The sequence below is a fragment of the Camelus bactrianus genome, chromosome 20 (assembly GCF_048773025.1).
Source record: "Camelus bactrianus isolate YW-2024 breed Bactrian camel chromosome 20, ASM4877302v1, whole genome shotgun sequence".
Taxonomy (NCBI): Eukaryota; Metazoa; Chordata; class Mammalia; order Artiodactyla; family Camelidae; genus Camelus; species Camelus bactrianus.
In genome coordinates, this window is record NC_133558.1 from 35,318,999 (window position 1) to 35,338,631 (window position 19,633).

General features: G+C 40.5%; 1 long non-coding RNA gene across 1 annotated transcript; it reads right to left on the minus strand.

Annotated features, from left to right (window-relative positions):
- Positions 1 to 5,053: 5,053 nt before the first annotated feature.
- On the minus strand, positions 5,054 to 13,478 carry LOC123613922 (uncharacterized). The gene is made up of 3 exons (XR_006721359.2): positions 11,209 to 13,478; positions 9,701 to 9,796; positions 5,054 to 9,215 (listed from the first exon to the last, which is right to left on the minus strand). It is a non-coding gene; the product is annotated as an uncharacterized LOC123613922 (long non-coding RNA).
- Between the last annotated feature and the right edge of the window lie 6,155 nt (positions 13,479 to 19,633).

Consider the following 19,633-nt stretch of genomic DNA (forward strand, 5'->3'; position numbering starts at 1 on the left):
CTACAACACTCACCAGGGTGCATCAGAATTTTAATTGCTGCTCTATGAATTCAAGTACGAGTTTTAGTTCTCAGCTTACGTATTAGGGTTATTTAAATGCTTTATACATATTTCTCTACTAGTGACCTCATTGGAGGGTAGGATTCTGTTACTCTCCAGCCTGTAGCTCTGCCCTTTCCCTGCACTTGACATGTGGTCTAGTTTCCATCCTTCTCTCGCTAGATCCTTATCTCTTAACCTTGACCGCTGGAACTGGAGCAGATGTTTTCAGACACCATAAATATATCCAAGCAAACACAATGTCGACAGCGTCAGGGCAGTATCCAGACCTAACGCTGACCGCATAAGCAGATCCTACCTTCTTTTTGACAAATGCAACTGAAAGCAAAATATGGTTCATGGCATCTACTGTGTCCAAAAAAAAAAAGAGAAAGGAGACATTCCAGTTACTGAATAAACTGTTACCATCTGTTTCACAGGCAAGCAAAAGCACTAACATTTGAAAGCAAACTGGGAAGAAAATGCCTGCTTTCACAGGGCAGAGGCATCTGGTTGCTAGACTGAAAAAGAGGCAGCGAAGCCTGAGACTAGGACAGTGGGGAGGTGTAAGAGGTGGAGGCCAGGAAATAGAGAAAGTGAAGCCTCTTCTTTCTCCTTGGAAGCGCGGGGCACTAAGTTACGGTGAAGGTGTGGAGTGGCACAGTGATGGTTCCTGTGGGCTGATGAATGTTGGCGTTCATTCATCCATTCGTCCATTCATTCATCTTACAGCAGACGTTCACTGAGCGCTCACCACTGGCCAGGGGCTTGGGGTACATCAGTGTCCTTGTCCGGCTTACATTTTAGGACAGAGAGATGCACAATACCCACAGAAAATAAGTAACTGCATAGGAAGTCAGAGGTGACAAGCATTATGGAAAAAAAGGAAAATTAGAAGGGAGATCAAGAGGGTAGGTGCCTGGTCAGGATACGGTACATCCTGGATAAGATGGCCAGGGGAGTTAGGTCTCCTTGAGAAGGACTTGAGCAAGGACTTGAAGGAAATGAGGGATTCAGCCACATGGTTCTCTGAGGGAAAACCATTCCAGGTGGGGGAACAGCCTGTACAAAGGTCCTGTGCAGGGTGGGCAGTGGGAGTGGAGAGAGAAGGGAGGTGACAGGAGAAGAGAGACAGCTCTGAGAATTGCATAGGGCTCTGTCTATTCCCTCTTTTGTCCCCTTCCTCTAGTGCACCTTCTCCCCTCCCCAACATCTAAACCCCTTCTATGCTCTCCCCTGGAATTCACGACCCACTATCATAAAACACACTTGTTACATCGGCCCAGACCCTAAACAGTGTTTTGTTGTCTTATTCCAATGTGAACTCTGCTGCTTTAGCAGCCCCACAGCGGGGTCCTTCCGGAGCCCTCCTACCACTTGGCCTGAGGGTGGCTCCAGTATTCTCATGGGCAAATCATTTTCCATCCTTTTAAGCTCAGCTTATACGAAGACTGGGTGTAGCTGATTTAAAAAAATGGTGTTTGGAAACAGAAAACCTGAGTTCAGGTTCTTGCTGTGCCGATTGTGTGACTGTGGCAAGTCATTTAATGTCTTGTATCCTCAGTTTCATGCCTTGTAAAATGGGGGTAATAAATACCTATCTTTCAGGTTTGTAGGGAAGGTGAAATGTGGTACTGTCTCTGAAAGTGCTCTCTGAACTACTCAGGGGTGAGCCTGGTTACCCTGTGTGGCTGACGGGGTCAGCAGTCCGCCGTTGTGTCCCCCTGAGCGTCCATCAGCACGCTCACTGCTCACCGCTCACCGTGAACACCTGAGCTTCCCTTCCAGAGGGCTTGTTCCCGTCCTGGGAGAGTGATCAGCAGCTTGTGCGGTCAGCGGAGAGCCAGAGAGTGAATGCCCCCCTGGAGTAGCCCTGCACTGATGGTGGGCAGAGGTTGGTGGATATATACCCCAGCTGCCTTGCCCTGGGCTGGGACAACGGTTAGATACACCCTGTTCTGCCTCCGCGTCTCCCCGCCAGGATCGTGCTCCAGTTGCCCTTGTGATAGGTGACTAGACAACACACGCTGTATCGGCTTCTTTCCCTCTCCTATTCTGTTTCCTTGCTCCCTTTCTGATGTTTCTTGGGATTACCTTCCAAACATGTGGCAGACCTAGAACTTGTTCTCAGCCTGTCTGGCTTCAAAGTCTGTGCCTTTCATCACTAAATTATCATGCCTCTGACATTGCTTCATGTATTATTTTTGAATAAGTGTTTTGTATATGTGTAACTGAATTTACCTGCTTCATGGACCTAATTAGTTACATTCTTTTAGATTTTCCTGTTGCGTTGAAGACAGCCCTAGAACCTGAGCTGCCAGATTAGCAAGAAGTCTAACAATCCTCCTTTCAGGTTGCCTTCTTTGAATTGTTGAAATAAAACCCCCAACATCATGGTTACTTTTAAAGTCTGAAAAGGGCCTTTGTCTAACTTTAACGAGTGAAATGTCAGCTGCTGCCTCTCTCCCTTCCATGCACACGCTGTTACAGAAAAAACGAATCCTCCCCAATCTGCAGGTGATGACGGTCCACCCTGAAATAGTGCCATCTGGGCACCTCCTGGCACTCAGTTTGCTGAGGGTGGGGGTTATCCCATCCCGCAGTTCCGGGACTCGATGGAGATGCATCTGTTGCTCCTTTCATAGCTCCACGCCCAGCACCTGTTTCATCATAGGCACCAGGTCCTGCTGGCTCGCCGGGAGCCATCCCAGCATCCTCAGGACCTAGATCATTTGTTTTTGTTTTTATTCTATATGTTTCCATTTTATTGAATGCATAAACAGACAGAATCAGTCTATGGCGACTTAACATCCAAATAGTGGTTACCTTTGGGAACATTCATAGCAAGGAGGGAGCTACAAAGAAGATTTCAGGGGTTCTGGTGTCTTTGTTTTTTTTTTTTTTTTGGTTCTGGTATATCTTGATGTGGGTGGTGCCTACATGGGTGGTTTCTTTCCGTAAAAATTCATCTAGCTCCTTAGTCATAATGTGTGTACATTTTCTCTATGTACGGCAAATTTCAATAAAATGATTTTACAAATAAAAACAAAAATACAAAAGTAACTGTAAGTCCCAGGTACATTTGATGTATTCTAATGGATGTATTTTTGTAGACCTCCGTTTCTATGCGAGGGCAAGAGGGTGTTGAACCCTAAGATCTAACTTTGATTTCCAAGGTAATGTGGACACGGCACCCAAGGTCATCTCAGCAGTCATGAATTTCTTCTTTTTTATGTCCTTAGCAATGGCTGCGTTTCTTCCTGCTTCTAGTCGACATATAATTGGCACACAGCACTGTATAAGTTTAAGGTGTACACGATTAGACTTACATACATCATAAAATGAAGACCACAGTAAGTTTAGTGAACACCTATCATCTCATATAGATATAAAACAAAAGAAGAAGAAAAAACGGGGTGTTTTGTTTTCGGTGTGATGAGAACTCCTAGGATTTACTCTTTTAACTTTCACATACAACATACAAATTATATTAATCATGTTGGACATGACATCCCTAGTACTTATTTATCTTATAACTGGAAGTTTGTAACTTTTGACCACCTTCTTCCAGTTCCTCCCATCCCCACACACCCCCTGCCTCTTGTAACCACAAACCTGATCCCTTTTTCTACGAGTTCATTTGTTTTGAAGTGTGATTGAGCTACAGCACTGTGTTAGTTCCTGGTGCACAACACAGTGAGTCAGCGTTTCGGTACCAATACGAAAAGGTCACCACAGGGCCTGTGTTTGATATAGTCTTTCCCTTTTGACTCTGAGCTGGGTCAGCTCACCCGTTTAGACCTCTGCTGTCCTAGAGTTAATTCAGTTTCATAGTCATCCTGGTCCACCTTGATAACTTCCTGTCTTCACATATCAGAGAACTGCGGACAGTTAAAATTTCAGGGGTTTTTTCTGTCTCCCAGAAGATCCTGGACTCAATCAAATGGATCCACTGTCTCCTCACTGTCTCTCCAGTTTTATATAACAAGAGTCTCAGTCTTGACTGAGACACAAAATTTGGGTTCCATCCTAATCCCAGGACAATGCCTCCTTTCTTGCCCTGTGTTTGCCAAAAAATGTCACTCATGTGACTGCCCCACTGCAGAAGCCGGCTCACCTCTCTGGTACAAATCATTTGAAAACCATTCATTAGAGCACACTTTCAAGCCCGGATAAAGCTTTGTGGCCAGGCTCTGTATTAAGGAGATGCTGTTTTCCTTGGAAGCTGTCATTTCAAAAGAAGAACGGATAGAGATGGAAGAAGGTTTTTCCCCCTCTTTGTGCCTGGAAGAGAACCGTAACAGGAAATTTTCTATTCTTGTGGGGGAGCTGGCACCAGAAGGAAGTTCAGAATGCCAAGCATGGTCCTGGAAATGAGCGAGTAAAAGGAAGGAAAGGGGACACAGACTCCTGGAAGACTCAGAACTCGCTACGGAGGGGAATCTGCAGACCAGCTGCAGCCCGTGGTGGTTCTCTGCTTCTTTGCATTTTAACCTCCCTGGGCTTGGACCACGCGATCTGGTGCAGGATTCAGATCAGCAGGCACTGTTCTCTGTTCGTTTAACACACGCAACGCTTGTTTCCACAATGCCCAGCTCAGCGCGGACACGGCAGGCTTTTACTTCGGACCAGGAATGACAATATTTGTGTTTTCAGGTAGCTGTGTATTCCTGTTCTCAGACTCTCACAAACCAGGGGAAAAGGAAGAGGGTCCAACGTGGATAACAACAAGTTTACAATATCCATTGTTATGAATAAAATGTTATTTTCTTCAAATATTTCTGATAAGGACAGTTAATTTCCCCAAGAGGTGCTTTCTCTGCCCTCTGTTTCTCTGGCACACCTGTTTCTTTGCTTACGAATTTTACAATGTTATTTGGAAATAAACATTCAGGGAGCTCTATTTCAGGTATTCTTGGGCAGCATTTACAAACCCTTCACGTATGTATAATGTGTCCCACCCCAGTGTGGAGACGCTGTTGGTTGGGGACCCAATGGCCGTCTGCATCTCATGTGTCCCGTCACCCTTACAGCAAGGGATGGCTTAGTGTTAGCCTGTGAGCTGTAAGTAGGAGCCTGCTAGCCAAGGCTGGGGAAGCAGCTCTGACTCTTCCAGATTAGAGAGGGGAGATTTATCTGTCGGGGCCCTTGGCCTTGCCCTTCCTGTCCTCACACGGGTGATGCTGCTTTGGTGTGTGTGTGAGGAGCCGCCGCCCTGGGGGCTGCAGCTGGGGGAAGTGGTACGCTATCTGCTGCCCACACAGGGCTTTCTTCCTGTCTGTGCTTGGCTCCCCGCTCCGTGCCTCTGCACGCCTGAGATGCTGTCAGGGAGGGGATGGATCAGAGCTCTGGAGGTGAGGAAGCTGCCGAGTTTTCTTTTTGGAAGGGTTTTTATATCATTTTCCCATAAGAGGCATGGACTTGTTTATTAATTTTAATTTATTTTTATTTTATATTTTTTGGGGGGAATTAGGTTTATTTATTTACTTTTAGAGGAGGTACTGGGGATTGAACCTGGGACCTCGTGAATGCTAAGCATGTGCTTTAGCCGTTGAGCTATATCCTCCCCTCTTTATCTATTAAATTTTAAACAGTTTTCTATCCATTAAAATAACACATGCTCATTAAAAAAAAAAAATCAAACTACCCAAAAGGTATTAAGTGAAAGTCTTTTCTTCTTTCTCTAAAGAAATCTCTGTTAACATTTCTTCTGTATTCTAAAAATTTTCAGTTATGTGCACATAATTTATTTTCATGAAAAGGATAGTGCTGCATGGTGTCCTGCAACTTGCTTTTAAACATATCTTTTTCAGCACATGTACGTATAGCATTTTGTCACATGGTTATAAAACACTACATGAATAAAACATAATCATTAGAGAAACACAGATTAAAATCACAATGTGATACCCCTGTATGCCTGTCAGAATGACTCAGATCAATAAAAAACAAAAACAAAGACAAAAACAAAAACAAAAACCTGACAACATCAAGTGCCGACTAGGATGAGGAGCAACTGGAACTCTCATAAATTATTGGTGGGAATGCGAAATGTTACATAGCCAGTTTCAAAAAAGTTTGACAGTCTCTTGTAAAGTGAAACGCACACTTTATATACAACAAAGAAATTCCATGCTTAGATATTTACTCAAGTGAAATGAAAACAGATAGTCTCACGAAAACCTCTACACAAATGTTTATAGCAGCGTTATTCATAATTGCCCCGAAGTTGAAACAACACAAAATTCACCTTCAGTTGGACAAACCAACTGGGTACATCCATACAATGGAATAGGTCCAGGATTAGGGTGAGGTAAATGAGATACTCACCTTGGCAAGGTTGAGAAGAACCAAAATACTCAGTAATCAATATAAACAATATTAATGTAAAATTTTAAAAAATCAAAATCAATGTAAAAAAATCCATGATGAACAAAACATAAAAATTTAAAACAGAGTCTGAGCCTGTAATTACATGACCCCAAGAATTTTGCAAGTTAGAGGTACAAGGAGGGAAAAAAATCTCATTTTCGTATTCTTTTGATAGACATGATCTTGCTCCCAAGTGAAGGAAATAGACAAGTTCTTTCCACCGTTTGTAACTGTAGCCCAGGGTAGGAGGGAAACCTTTATTTTATTAGAAATACATGTTTGTGTGATTTTTAAAATAGTAAGAACACTTAGGTAAGGGGTACAAATTTTATATATTAATACATTTTACTTTTCAGAAATAAAACTTGATCAAAATCAAACATTTTATGAAAAAAAATTTTAACCAGGAAAATAACAAACTTGTCAGGAAAATTTTACACTTTATTCATTTAAAACAGTGATAAGTAGTTCACTGTTTTTCATATCTTTATATAAGAAAGGTTTTTTTTCATTTTTCAGTTTTATTAGGTAAAATTTTACAATTTGCACATATACAATATATTGCATATAAATACATATATACAATATATTGCACATTTTAGTTTACAATATGTACTGATCATTGTTTTTAAGAACAGTTTAGAGCTTTAACTTTTTAAACTTACATAATTATCAAAGGAATAATGGAAAGTATTTTTTAAAAATAGTTTTTCTTTCACCTATTTGTATGGAAACCTGGTGTGTAATTTTCTGCTATTTGTAATTATTGATATTTATGTATATACATATATAATACTATATATGTTTTCTAGTTAAGAAATGAAAATTTAAACTGTGGTAAAATACACATAATATAAATTCACCATTGTAGCCATTTTGAAGTGTACAGTTCATTAATGTTAAGGATTTTCACATTGTTGTGCAACCGATCTCCAGAACTTTTTCATCTTGCAAAACTGAAACTCGTTACTCACTCGACAGTAACTCCCACTCCCCTTTCTCCCCGCCACTAGCCACCATCATTCTACTCTCTGTCACTATGAATTTGACTACTCGAGATCCCACATATAAGAGGAATCATACAATATTTGTCCTTTTGTGACTGGCGTATGTCACTTAGCATAATGTCCCCAAGGTTCATCCATGTTGTAGCATGTGTCAGAATGTGCTAACTCTTCCAGGCTGAATATATCCTATTGCCTATATGCCACCTTTGGTTTATCCATTCATCCATTGATAGACAATCTTAGGTTGCTTCTACCTTTTGGCTATTGTGTATAATGCTGCTGTAAATGTGGTTGTACAAATATCTCTTTGAGACCCTGCTTTCAATTCTTCTGAGTACATTCCCAGAAGTGGGTCATATAATAATTCTATTTTTGATTTATTTTGTGGAACTACCAAACTGTTTTCTATAGCAGCTGCATCATTTTACATTTCCACCAATAGGGCACAAGGGGATTTTTAAATTTTGATACAAATTTTTATGTATGTCTTTTTGATTTTTAAGATTTTTAAGAATTTAGCTTAATTCATATAAATTCTAATTCACTGTATATTACATTTACTTGAATTAAACTTTGTATTGATTTAAAAATACACTTTAAATTTATACTGAAAATTGATTTTCAGAAATATGGCATCTAAAAAGCCAAGTGGTACAATGTTTAGGAAAAGAATAAAGAATGCAGGCAGAACTGGGTTAAAGTTATACTTTTGTTTCAAGTTACAAGTTTGGCTAGAAAACAGCATTTCAACCATTGAAAAATAATCAAGTCTTTAGTATCAGTGTTACTAGCATACAACAATCATTAAATTCGGCGTTAACTAAAGAATTTTTTTTTTTAAATATGAAGAAAAAACCCGAAGAAAAAGGATATGTTAGAGATTTCAGAAACTGGGAAACCAGAATGTGAGCAAGAAAGTGAGAACGTGCCATTTGTGATAAATGTCGTGCCTCGATGTGGCCACCAATGTGCAACACAAGAAGAATGATTTTATAGAACATGGATTTTGGGGGGTGATGGAAGCATTCAGTATCTTTATTGTGGTTGTGATTGAGCAACTGTATACTTTTGTAGAAACCTAAAGAATTATACCCTAAAAAGGGTGAGCATTTCCTCGTCTCTCTGAGCCCTAGACTTCACAACAGGCAGCATGTAAAAAAATTCTCTTCGGAGAGGATGACGGTGGCTGTGAGAAGAAACATGAACTGATACAAAAAGATTCTAGCGACAAGGAGGCCAGCTTAAACCCGGTATAATGGCCCTTGTAGAAACTGTTTGCTCTGAATTCCTTTTTGTCCTTCTTAATGCTGGTGGAGTTCTCCCCTTTGCTCTGCTTCTTTTATGTTCTAGTCTCTAGCTAACATCTTGTTTCTTTATGGGGTCTAAATGTTCCTTGCAAGTAATAGACCTAAGAAATTAGCCAGGTCCTCCAGAATTGCCTAACCCCACTGGAGGCTGGGAGTTCAAGAGACTCTTAAGAACACATGTTTTCGCAAGGTTGGGCTTAATTACCTTTCCATAAAATCTTGGCATAGGGAGAGCCGTGTTCAGGGTGCGTGTCCGAGCAGAGGCTTCTAGTCTTCGGAGGGTTTCGCCCACATCTCAGTTATGTTTTTCACGATCCTCTTGGCAAGCTGGCTGGATTTCTGAATCACGTGGAGTTCCCCTAACACTTTGTACAGTCTGAGATATATGTTTTCCTCCAAAGCCACTAACAGTAGTAAACTTTTATTACTGTTTCCATAGTCCATTTCACAGATAGATGATATGAATCCTTTTTTAGAGGATTATGAAAACCTAGGATTGAAAGAAGATTTAGGGCCTTGTTATTCAAAGGGTTGTGCACCATTCAGTTTCTGCGTCACCCTGAAGTCTGGGGAAAACTCAGAGTCCCGGGCCCAGCTCCAGGCCTTCTGAATCAGAATGCTAAAAGCATCCTGCCTCCCTACTCCCCCTTGGTGTGCAGGGTAAAATCGGAGAAGCCCTGCTGTGGTTGCCCTCTGGCCTCGTCTCTCGGGCTGAGCTCTGCCATGGCAGCCCTGCAGAGAGCGCAAGGAAGCCTAATTCATTGTCTTTTTAACCTTACCTATCATTTATGTAGTATATAATAGTGCTTGGACACTATAATATGGATATTGAACAAGATAATACATTGAATATTTTGCTTGTCGGTTAGCATGTAAATAAACACGTTGTAGCAGAAGTTTGATAAGCACACAAAGTATTCACAGGGAACAATTAGATGTCATTTGTATTGTATTGCTGAGAAGTTACCTGCTTACATTTTTTCAGGTGGAGAATCATCTCAGAGCAACAGACAAGAGCAGAGATGTCTTGAGCAATTGCTTTACACTTCACCCTTGTGACATCCTGTGGTCCTGTGGGGGGGGGCAAATATTAACATTAAGTCACACTTGCCAGTGACATTTGTGAGACTAGTCCTAAGACTAACTTAGCATTCAAAGATGTGAAAAGTTTAGAATTTAGAAGTATGTAATTCTTGATGCCTTCATCCTAAGTGACTATATAAATGGTTCAAATTACTCAAATTTAAGCAACATATTAACTTGACCTTATTCCAGTTTCTCAAAATTTCAGGATTTTGTTTTCATTTCTGCCTGGCTTAATTTAAAGTTATTTGTGCCATTCCCCTGCCAAGCTGTGTGTTTATATTGAGGTCATCTTTCTAAGTATGGTTCCACAGTCCCCTAATTCAAACCACTGAATAAGAGGTCTTAGGAACTCAGAACTTTTCAAAGTTATATGATACTGTTTAGCACATAATATTCCAATCAGGGTCTGGGCCAGGACCACTAATCAAACAATAATATTTCTTCAACATATGAAATAAACATTCACACTAACTCATAAAAATAAAGACTTTAAATATCCTCTCCTTGGGTCAGGTAAATTTTTTGCCACAAAATCGGTTACAATTTTTTTTCCTCTTTTCATAGTTTTTATTGATTTTTCGTGTTTTTACATTTTACAATTGTGGATGAAGAAGGATAGACCTGTTTACAATAACAAAATGAGAAGAAATTTTAGGAGTTCTTTAGTTCACCATTTGCCTGCAAGTAGGAAGGACTTAGCAAAAAGTAGTATGAATAGATGTTTATCAAAACTAAGTTTTCTTGGAGTAGTCCATAATTTTCTCGGTGTTTAATAATCAACATAGTCATAATATCATGGGAGATCAGAGCTGACCCTATGTCTGCTGATGTCAGTTCTCAGCCCCTCTTTCTTTCTAAAAGAGCTTGATTTTATCCAATGTGCCAAACTAAAAATACGTGCTTCACCAGGCTAGCTTGCAGCTAAAGGGGCTGTGTGACTCCATCGTGTTCCATGAGATATAAGCAGAGAGTTTCTATGGAAGCTTTTGTTTTCCTGACACAGATCCAGCCCCTTTCCACCTCCCTTTTCCGTCTTCTCCCTGTCTGGAATACAGATGTAATATCTGGAGGTGCAGCAGCCGTATTGTAACAAAGAGGTGACAGCATGAAAACAAAAGCCTCATTCTCAGGATGGTGGAAGTAAAAACAGAAAAAGCCTGTTGAGCCAGCGTAGCAACCTTGGACTGCCCCGGACTTCGTGTTACACAGGGCAAACTTACTACTTAAGTTGCTGTTTTTGAGTTTCTGTTATTTGTAGCTAAACATATTCCTAAATACTACACTATGCCACTCTGTTTTTTCTCTTATTTATTTTCATTTAAAATAGACTCTACCCCCATGCACTTGAGGCATGATAATTAAAGCTCTGTAATATGTCCATATCCAGTATTACTTACCTTACCAAGTAGAAAGACCTTTCATTTGTGTTGATTTTCAAAGTTCCTTTAATCTCCAAAGAGGAAGTATGACACAGGGCTTCTCTCATCAGAGCTGTTATGCCATTCCCTATCTTAAGCATGTGTTTACTCAGGTAAAATGTAGTCTCTTATCTCCTAATATAAATCACTACTAAACAAATAACTGTCGAAATTGGGACAAAAAGTTTGGTTTTTGAAAAATAATTTTTCTAAATAACTGTAGAATATTTAAAATACTTAACTGGCAAATTCATGTTTGTTTCCTTCATTTATTTTTTCTATTCTTAGGCAATATTTACAACAAAGCTTAGTTAATAATTGGCAGTTTAGTATTCAGTGTGGGTCAAATCAGTACATTATAAGTCAGTCCATTCCATCTGACTCCCTTTCAGATCTGCATGTTGCTATCTCAAAATGTTCTGTTCTTGCCTTATAGATTCTCTTCCTGCCTCCATCTCTGTGACGTCTGAAATGTTTATTTTAAGATTCCTTTCAAATGTCCTACTGTGTGAAGTTTACTGAGTGTGATTCCTCATATCTGTGTGTGTCTGCTGCCTTGGCTGTTCATTTCCTGCGAGCATCTCTCCAGAGGTCATCGTGACCTCTGTTTGGGTCCTGTTTAATCACAGAGCTGCAGAAGAATCTTCGCAGATTGGTCTTTCATTGCCTTAGCTGGAATTCTGCCATAGACTGAATGTTTGTGTCCTGCTAAAAATCATGTGTTGAAATCCCAGTCCCCAGTGTGATAGTATTTGGAAGTGGAGGCATTGGAAAGTGATTAGGTCATGAGGGTGGAGTCCTTAAGAATGGGATTAGTGCCCTTATAAAAAAGACCCCATCACATGCCGTTATCAGATATTAAAGCATACGTTAAAATGTACTCATTAAAACAGTTTGGTGCTGGAAACTGCTGGCAGGTAGGAACTCTCAGTCAGTGATGGGAGACAGAAACTCTAGAACAGAAGAATTTAGGATATGATAACAATGATATTTCAAATCAAGATGGAAAAGACAGTTATTTAAAAATGGTGTTTATAAACCTGAATGGTCCGTCATCTGGAAAAAGATAAAGTTACATCCATACCTTACATCGTACATGCAAATAAATTCCAGATGAATCAGCCACTTAAACATAAAGAAAAAAGCAAACTATTAAAACACCAGAAGGATCCAAGGGAGAATCTTCTTTTATAATCTTTGAAAAGGTCAGAAGCCATACAATAAAATTCAACTACATAAAAAACCCCTACAGCAAAAACCACTGTAAAGAAAGACTAAAGGCAATAAACTAGGGAGAAATGTTTGCGAGACATTTCACAATTAAAGGCTAAATTCCCTGATATGTACGAAGCATATTCAAAGTAATACACCAACAATTAAATAAGAAAGTGAACCAAAGGTATAAAACGAGAGGACACAGAGAAGGAAACACAAATAGCTCTTAGACCCATGAAAGTATGCTCACCCGCACGATGAGAGAAATGCGAAGTGGACCTACCCAGAGAAACCATTTTTCCTTATCAGATTGGCAAAGATCCCAAAGTTAAAGAGCACCCTGTGTGGCAAAGGTGTAAGGAAATAGGCCCTCGGAATTTAAATGGGAACAGCTTCTATGTCATTGGATTAATTTTGCAAATCTATAAAAATTGCAAATGTATATGTCCTTCAACCAGTAATTCTACTTGTGAGATTTTTTCCCCCCATAGATTTGCTTCCATGTGTGGGGAATAACATATCTTGTAGTTTTATCATAGCAAAAAAAGGGAAATAATCTAAGCGTTTTGTCAATCGGAGACTGATTGAACAATGAAGTGCTCTGTGGCACAGTAAAAACTGGGAAGGTTTTAAATAGGGCGCAATGTCCTTGACTGTCTGTGTGTGTGTAGAACGCAAGGTATAGAATATTGTGAAAACAGCATTCTATTGGAACTTGTGTGAGAGGAGGAAAACTGTGTATGCACAGCATATGAATAAATATTTCCCAGAAGCACAAGAGGCTGACATCACTGGGTGCCTTTGAGTAGAAGAACTGAGTGCCTGGGAAAGAAACATCACTTCTGTACTCTTTGAATGTATCACACTTCATAAAATTAAATAAAGTAAAAGTATGTGTCTTATATATTCAAGTGATACAAATTTCAAGAACAGACGAAATTAATTGTGATGATAGACGTCAGAACAGTTTCACCTCTATGGGGAGAGATTTACTGGGAAGGGGCGACTGGCAGCCTTCCTGGAGGCGAGCAGAGATACCTTCTAGCTTGAATTGGATGGTGGTTATGTAGGTAAATGCACATGAAAAATTCATCAACCTCACCTTTAATATTTTTGTACTTTACAGCATGGGTATTATATCTTAGTACATTTTAAAAAGTATATAATTTGAATAATGGGAAAGGAAATGGATATATACAACTAAATAGTAATATTCTGTGGACTTCTTGTTCACCGTAGTCTTAGTTCAAGTTACAACTATTTCTACTCACTTGTCTTCTAGTTTTTTAAAGAGTTTTCATGTGAGAGTGTATGCATATGCATAAGAATATCAGTGCTGAGGGAAGTTGTGGTCCATCTGTGGTGTTCTTATTTCTTATTAAAAATAATCGTTTATTGACCTCACTTCAGTACCCAGTTACTCTGTTTTTCTCCAATCATTGTGTGTTGGGGGGTGACTCACGTGCCTTTAAGAATTTGATATTGGACTTTGCTTCCATAGAGAATGAATTTTAAACATCAGCTCCATGCAGCTTTGAGTAGTTTACAATGAGTCAGCAAGAGCTTAGATGTGAGCGTGTGAACCAATGACGGATTCCTTTTGAAAGGCAACTTGGATCTCCACCAGATCACTGCCTGCTTCCGCCCAACAATCTCAATCTTTGCTTTTACTGTAGCAGATATGTTTTTCCTGTGTTAAATATGTTTTCCCAGCAACAGTGGTGAGGTGTGTCAAGGCAACGCGTGTTCGGAGCAATCTTTGGGTCCTAATGGGATAGTATCAGGCACCAGTGACAAAGAAGTATAGTGGTGCTGAGTCACTGTGATTAGGTGATTCTCTGTGAAAAGGATGTGGAGAGCTTGACTCTCTCATCCTTTCTTTTGCTGAAGTGAGAAGCTGGTCGCATTGTCACGTGATCATCTTTCATTCACTGAAGCTCACATTTCCGGTGCTTCTCCCTCTTACATAAAAGCACACCCCCAAGGCTGTGCCCCTGGGGGAAACTGAGTCAGCCTTGCTGCTTCTAAGACTAGACTAGATTTGCCTGGGAACCTTAGTCAGATGTGGTACCTGGGAGTTGAAATTGATGCTCAGGCATCAAAACACTGAGATTTAGGTACTGAGCAAAGAAGAGAGAGAGTGAGTGTGTGGTGTGTGCGTATCTGTGTTCTTAACCTCACTACTAGGTGGTTAAGAAATTTACTCAAGGTTGGACACAGTAGAAGTATTTCAAATCATTGTAGAGAGAAAATTGCAAAAGATAGTCTTCAGGAGCCAGACAACCTTTTGGAATACCAGTAAGAGAGCTCCAGTACAGGTGATTTGAGGACCCTCTTCATGAAAACACCAAGGTCCACCAGGCAAGCTTGGTTATTTGTGGTAGAAGTGAGGTGACGATGGGGCGGGAAGGGCCAACTGACAGCGTCTTGCTGGGGGCAGTGTTATTAGAGCCATCCTGCAGAGAGCAGTGCTGAGAACATCACCCGTGATCGGCATCCTCTCAGGGTGCACGAGGGGCTCCCGGGAGCACACTGAGTGGAGCCCCACGCCTCAGTAAAACAAATTTCCATCAGCCTTGTGTTTGTCACTCGTGGCCTTGCTGCCGCTATCGCACTGGACTGTAGTCACCTGCCTGTTCCGCTGGGGTTGGGAGCTCCTTGACTGAAGGGGCCGTAGTGAATTCAGTTCTGTACCCCTGGTGTTTACAGTGAATGTTTTTGTTGAATTAGTGAATACATCCATCTGTACTCTACTTTTTATCAGTGATGACAAAATTAGTATCTCTGTTTGTCTGATCTGAAAACTGGGCTTGCCTCTTCGTAAGCGTTGAGCTGAAAGACATAAGCCAAAGATCTGGAGAAGAAAGGATTTATTACTACCTGCAGCAAGTAAGGCGAACACTGGGGATAGTTCCCAAAGCAGTGTCTAAATTGGGGAAGTTTTGAGCTAAGGGTACATGCACATTCATGCAGGGGCTTGAGCAGAGGAGAATTCAGGACAGAACTGGGGCACAGGTCAACAGAGTCCAGGCTGTAGCTGACTGACGCCAGGAGGGTCGGCACCACATTCTGTCCCCGACCTGGGTGGGGCCTTGGTTCCTGCCGAACTCGGAGACGATATCAGATTGTGATGTATATCCCTTGCGGAGGATCTAGGGCTCTGCTTCTCCCTGCACTCTTGTCTGACTGCCTTTTCTCTGTTCCTGCATGCTTTTGTTCCCTTAAGATCATTGATGGTTGTGGGGAGGGTGTAGCTCAAGAGGTAGAGTGCGTGCTCAGCATGCACGAGGTCCGGGCTTCAATCCCCAGTACCTCCTGTGAAAATAAATAAACTTAATTACCCTCCCCCCCAAAGATGAGAAAAAAAGTTAAGAATTAGACTAAGATGGCTTCTCTTATGTGCAGAAAGCCACGCCTGGTTCTTTCTCTGGAGGCCCTCTAACCTGTCTGCTTACAGTTGTGTTTTGGGACCCGCTGTAGGACAATTACTACTGCTTCTAAGTTTGCCTTCCCTCTTTGCATATAAACATTTAACTTACTTTGGTATTTTTATCTGATCACATTCTCTTGATTTCTCCCCTTTATTGTAACCATATACAGGTGGCTTTTTGCATAGCAGTTGGAAGTTTTATTTCTATGACCCGCCCCCTCCATTTTCTGGACAAAAGTTTATGTTTCTCATTTTTCCTGTTTCTTCTGCACATTTTTCTAATGACAGAAGTCATGAAAGCAGACCGTGGGAGCCGATTCTGCGTGTGCAGCTCTGGTGAGACAGTCTCAGACAGGGAATCTGTAGCCAACTTGTAGTCTCTTCTTACTTAAAAAATATCCCTCCCTTGGCCTCGCTTCAGGGTCCAATTACCGTTTCATTTTCCACAGCCATTCTGATAAAATGTATAGGGTGAGGACATCTGCATTGCCACCCTCTTCCCCTCTCCGCCTACCGCTTATCAGAACACACTGCTTCGGTGCTTTTCTTCTGACCTTGATCCAGTGAGCTGTTTTCATACCCCTCTTTTACTTAATTGGTTTAACATTGTTAAAAAAATAATAATAATGCAAAACTCCCAAACTCCAAACCTTCCCTCCTTTGAGACAGTGTCCCCACCCTGACATCTGTAACCCTGAGCCCGTGTGCAGTTTTTGGACCCATATGGTGATTTTTCATCATCACGCTCACAGCTAGCATCCTGCAGCTTTCCAAGGTGAGCCCAGCACTCTCCTCCCTCTCTAGGTCCCTGTGTGTGTGTGGTCCCCTCGCAGCATGGGACCTTTACCCCACACAGGACCCCTTAACTCCACAGAGCTCCTGATTTTCTAAACCTGTTTTAAAACCTACACCTTAAAGGAGAAACTTATCTCCTTAGACTGTCCCTACTCTGATGGCTCCCTCAGAGCTTGTGTGAACAGTGTTTTATTTGTAGAGTATTAATTTATCACCACATGCATCCTTTTGGATAAATAAATATCTGTAAGTTTTTGGGGGGTTTTTTTGGTGTGATTGCATCTTGCCCCTGCAACCTTTTTCCCTATTTGTGTTTTCTCCAAAAGCGTAATATGGTCTTCCGTACACAGTGGACACCAGCTCAATGTTGGTTAAGGTGGATAATAATTAAAATTGTAATGTTTACTCCTGTCAGCTAAGTAAATATTTAACTTAATATGACTCTGTGACAGTTTGCCCAGACACCGCCACTTCCTGCTTGCAGGGAATGTTCGTCTGTTGCTAACTTATGGCTTCCCTGGTCTTCATCTCCTGCCTAGCTCAGATGTGGAGCACGCGGCTAATGAAGTAGACCAGGACATTGTTCTTATGGGTTTTGCTACCCAGATCATATGCTGACTTATCGTAAAGACCAAGTACTGACTCACCAGGCTGGATGCTTGTGAAACAGGTGATGAGGTTTATCTGGGAGAGATGGACCCTGTTGAAGTCTCTAGTGATAGATTGCTGGGGTCGAAGTTCCAGTTTTGCCATATTCTAGCTGCATGATTTTGACCAAGATCCTTAACTTCTCTGTGCCTTAGTATCCTCTTCTGTGAAATGGGGTGATGATAATTGTCTTGATCCCCTAGGGTTTCTACGAGGAGTAAAGGACGAAATATATGTAACAGAGTAAGTATGTAAGGACTAGCTACCGCTGCCACAACCATTTTTTAAGTTTGCTTTGAATCTTTGTATGTGGATGTGGAACTCAAGACCGTGCTCAGCCCAAACGCAGGGCAGCCATTCTTCTGCTGTGACAGTTAAAAATAAACAGGTAAACAGTTTAATTAAAAAAGGGAAAAGAAGAGTGAAGAAAAGAAGGAAAATGGTAGCAACATTAGTGTCATTCAAAGCAAAAACAATTTGTCAGAGAAAAAAGGGTCATTTCATAAAAGATACACTCCACAATGAAGATGTAAATTTTATGCACCTTTATAAAGTAAGATACCTTTCTCAAGGTTTGGTGGAGACTGAAAAATAAGTAAGATTAAGATTCATTCAGTAGATTGGCGTTGAACTTTGACTCTTATAAGCAAGGGCTATTCTGTTTCATGCATCCATGGACCGCTTGCAGCAGCTGGTCATAAACCAGGACACAAAGGAACCTTCACTATGCAATAAAAATACGAAGCTGTAGAAGCCACACTGACAGGATCATAGCTAACACATACTAAGAAAAGTTCAAACAAGCAGAGCTCTTCAATGTATGAGTTATCTAACAATTTCCAAAATAAGGTCCTAGAATATTTGTGGCTTTGCAACTTCAAATTTCTTTTATAATTTGTAGGAGGAGATTGATTGCAACTCTGTTTGTAACAGCAAAATGCTGGAAAAACCCAGACGTTTGTTAATAGGGGACTTGGGACATCCATCGACGGTGAATTACGCAGCTGGAAAGGGGGAGTGTCTCTGTCTATATACTATCCCCGTGGACTCTGCAGGGTACGTTATTACCTGGAAAAAGCAAGGTGGAGAAGAATATGTAATATGCTACCATTTATCCAAAAAAGTTAGGAGGAATACGAATATGTATTTGCTTATATTTAAATTCACAGCAACAAAACAAGAGCGTAATTTTAAAAAGCTGAAAAAATATAAAAAAGATGTTTACCTGTACTGGGAACAGGGTGGAGGAAATACAAATAAAAACTAAAAAGTATTTTTAAAGTAATTCCTGAAAATGGAAAGCAAAATAAAGATTACTATATTGAGTTAGTCGCTTAACTAACAGAGGAACTATTTCAAGGGACTTTGAAAAAAAAACCCAGTAATTTAATGTATAAGCCTAGTGGGATATATTCTAAGAATAAAAGGAGTTGCAAATATGCTTTAAGGTACTTTCAGTGATCATACTGTTTATAATAATATTAGCACTGCTGTTCTGAAACTGTAGTATATCATACAGGGTATGGCAGATAAGTAATTATGTTTGTATTATTAAGAATCAAGGTGATGGTATAGGAAAAAAAAGATATAAAAATCAAAGAAGTACAAACTCTGTAATCCTAGACTTGAATTGAGAACATCAAAATGAGCTCAGGATGTATTTCTCTTAAAAAAATTTCCTAGCTCTGCCCACCAAGAGGACCTAGAAATAATGACCCGTCAGTAGCAGTGAGCACCCGTGGAACGTAGATTGTGCTTCCTCTTGGGGCACAGTTCTGAGTGGTGTGTTTGTGTGTGTGCGTGCGTGTATGTGTGTGTGTTTATACCTTTGCCAAGAATTTCCTTGAAATGATTAAGCTTCAGTCCTGTACTGGTCAATGGTTAAAATAGCGTCATCGGTTTCTGTTTAATACCCTTCATTGGTTGCCTTTTCACCCTTACATCGCTGTCTCTGTCCCTTGTGGGTCCCCCAGACTTCCTAAATAAACCACATGTGCTTGAATCCTTGTCCTGGGGTCTCTGTCTGGAGGAACTCAAACTCCAGCAGAGCACGAGCTATATAGATTAAAAGAGACTTAAAAGGCAGGGAAGTTTGAACACTGAATGAATATTTGATGATTTTTAGGAATTATTATTTTTAGATGACATAATGCTGTTATGCTTGTGTTTAAAATCAAGAATAAATAATAATAAATAAAAATATGCTTGTGTTGGAATTTGACACATTGTAAAATGACTATAACTCAATAAAAAAAATGTAAAAAAAAAAAACCAAAACACCAACCATGAAAAAAAATGCTTGTGTCAAAATCAAGA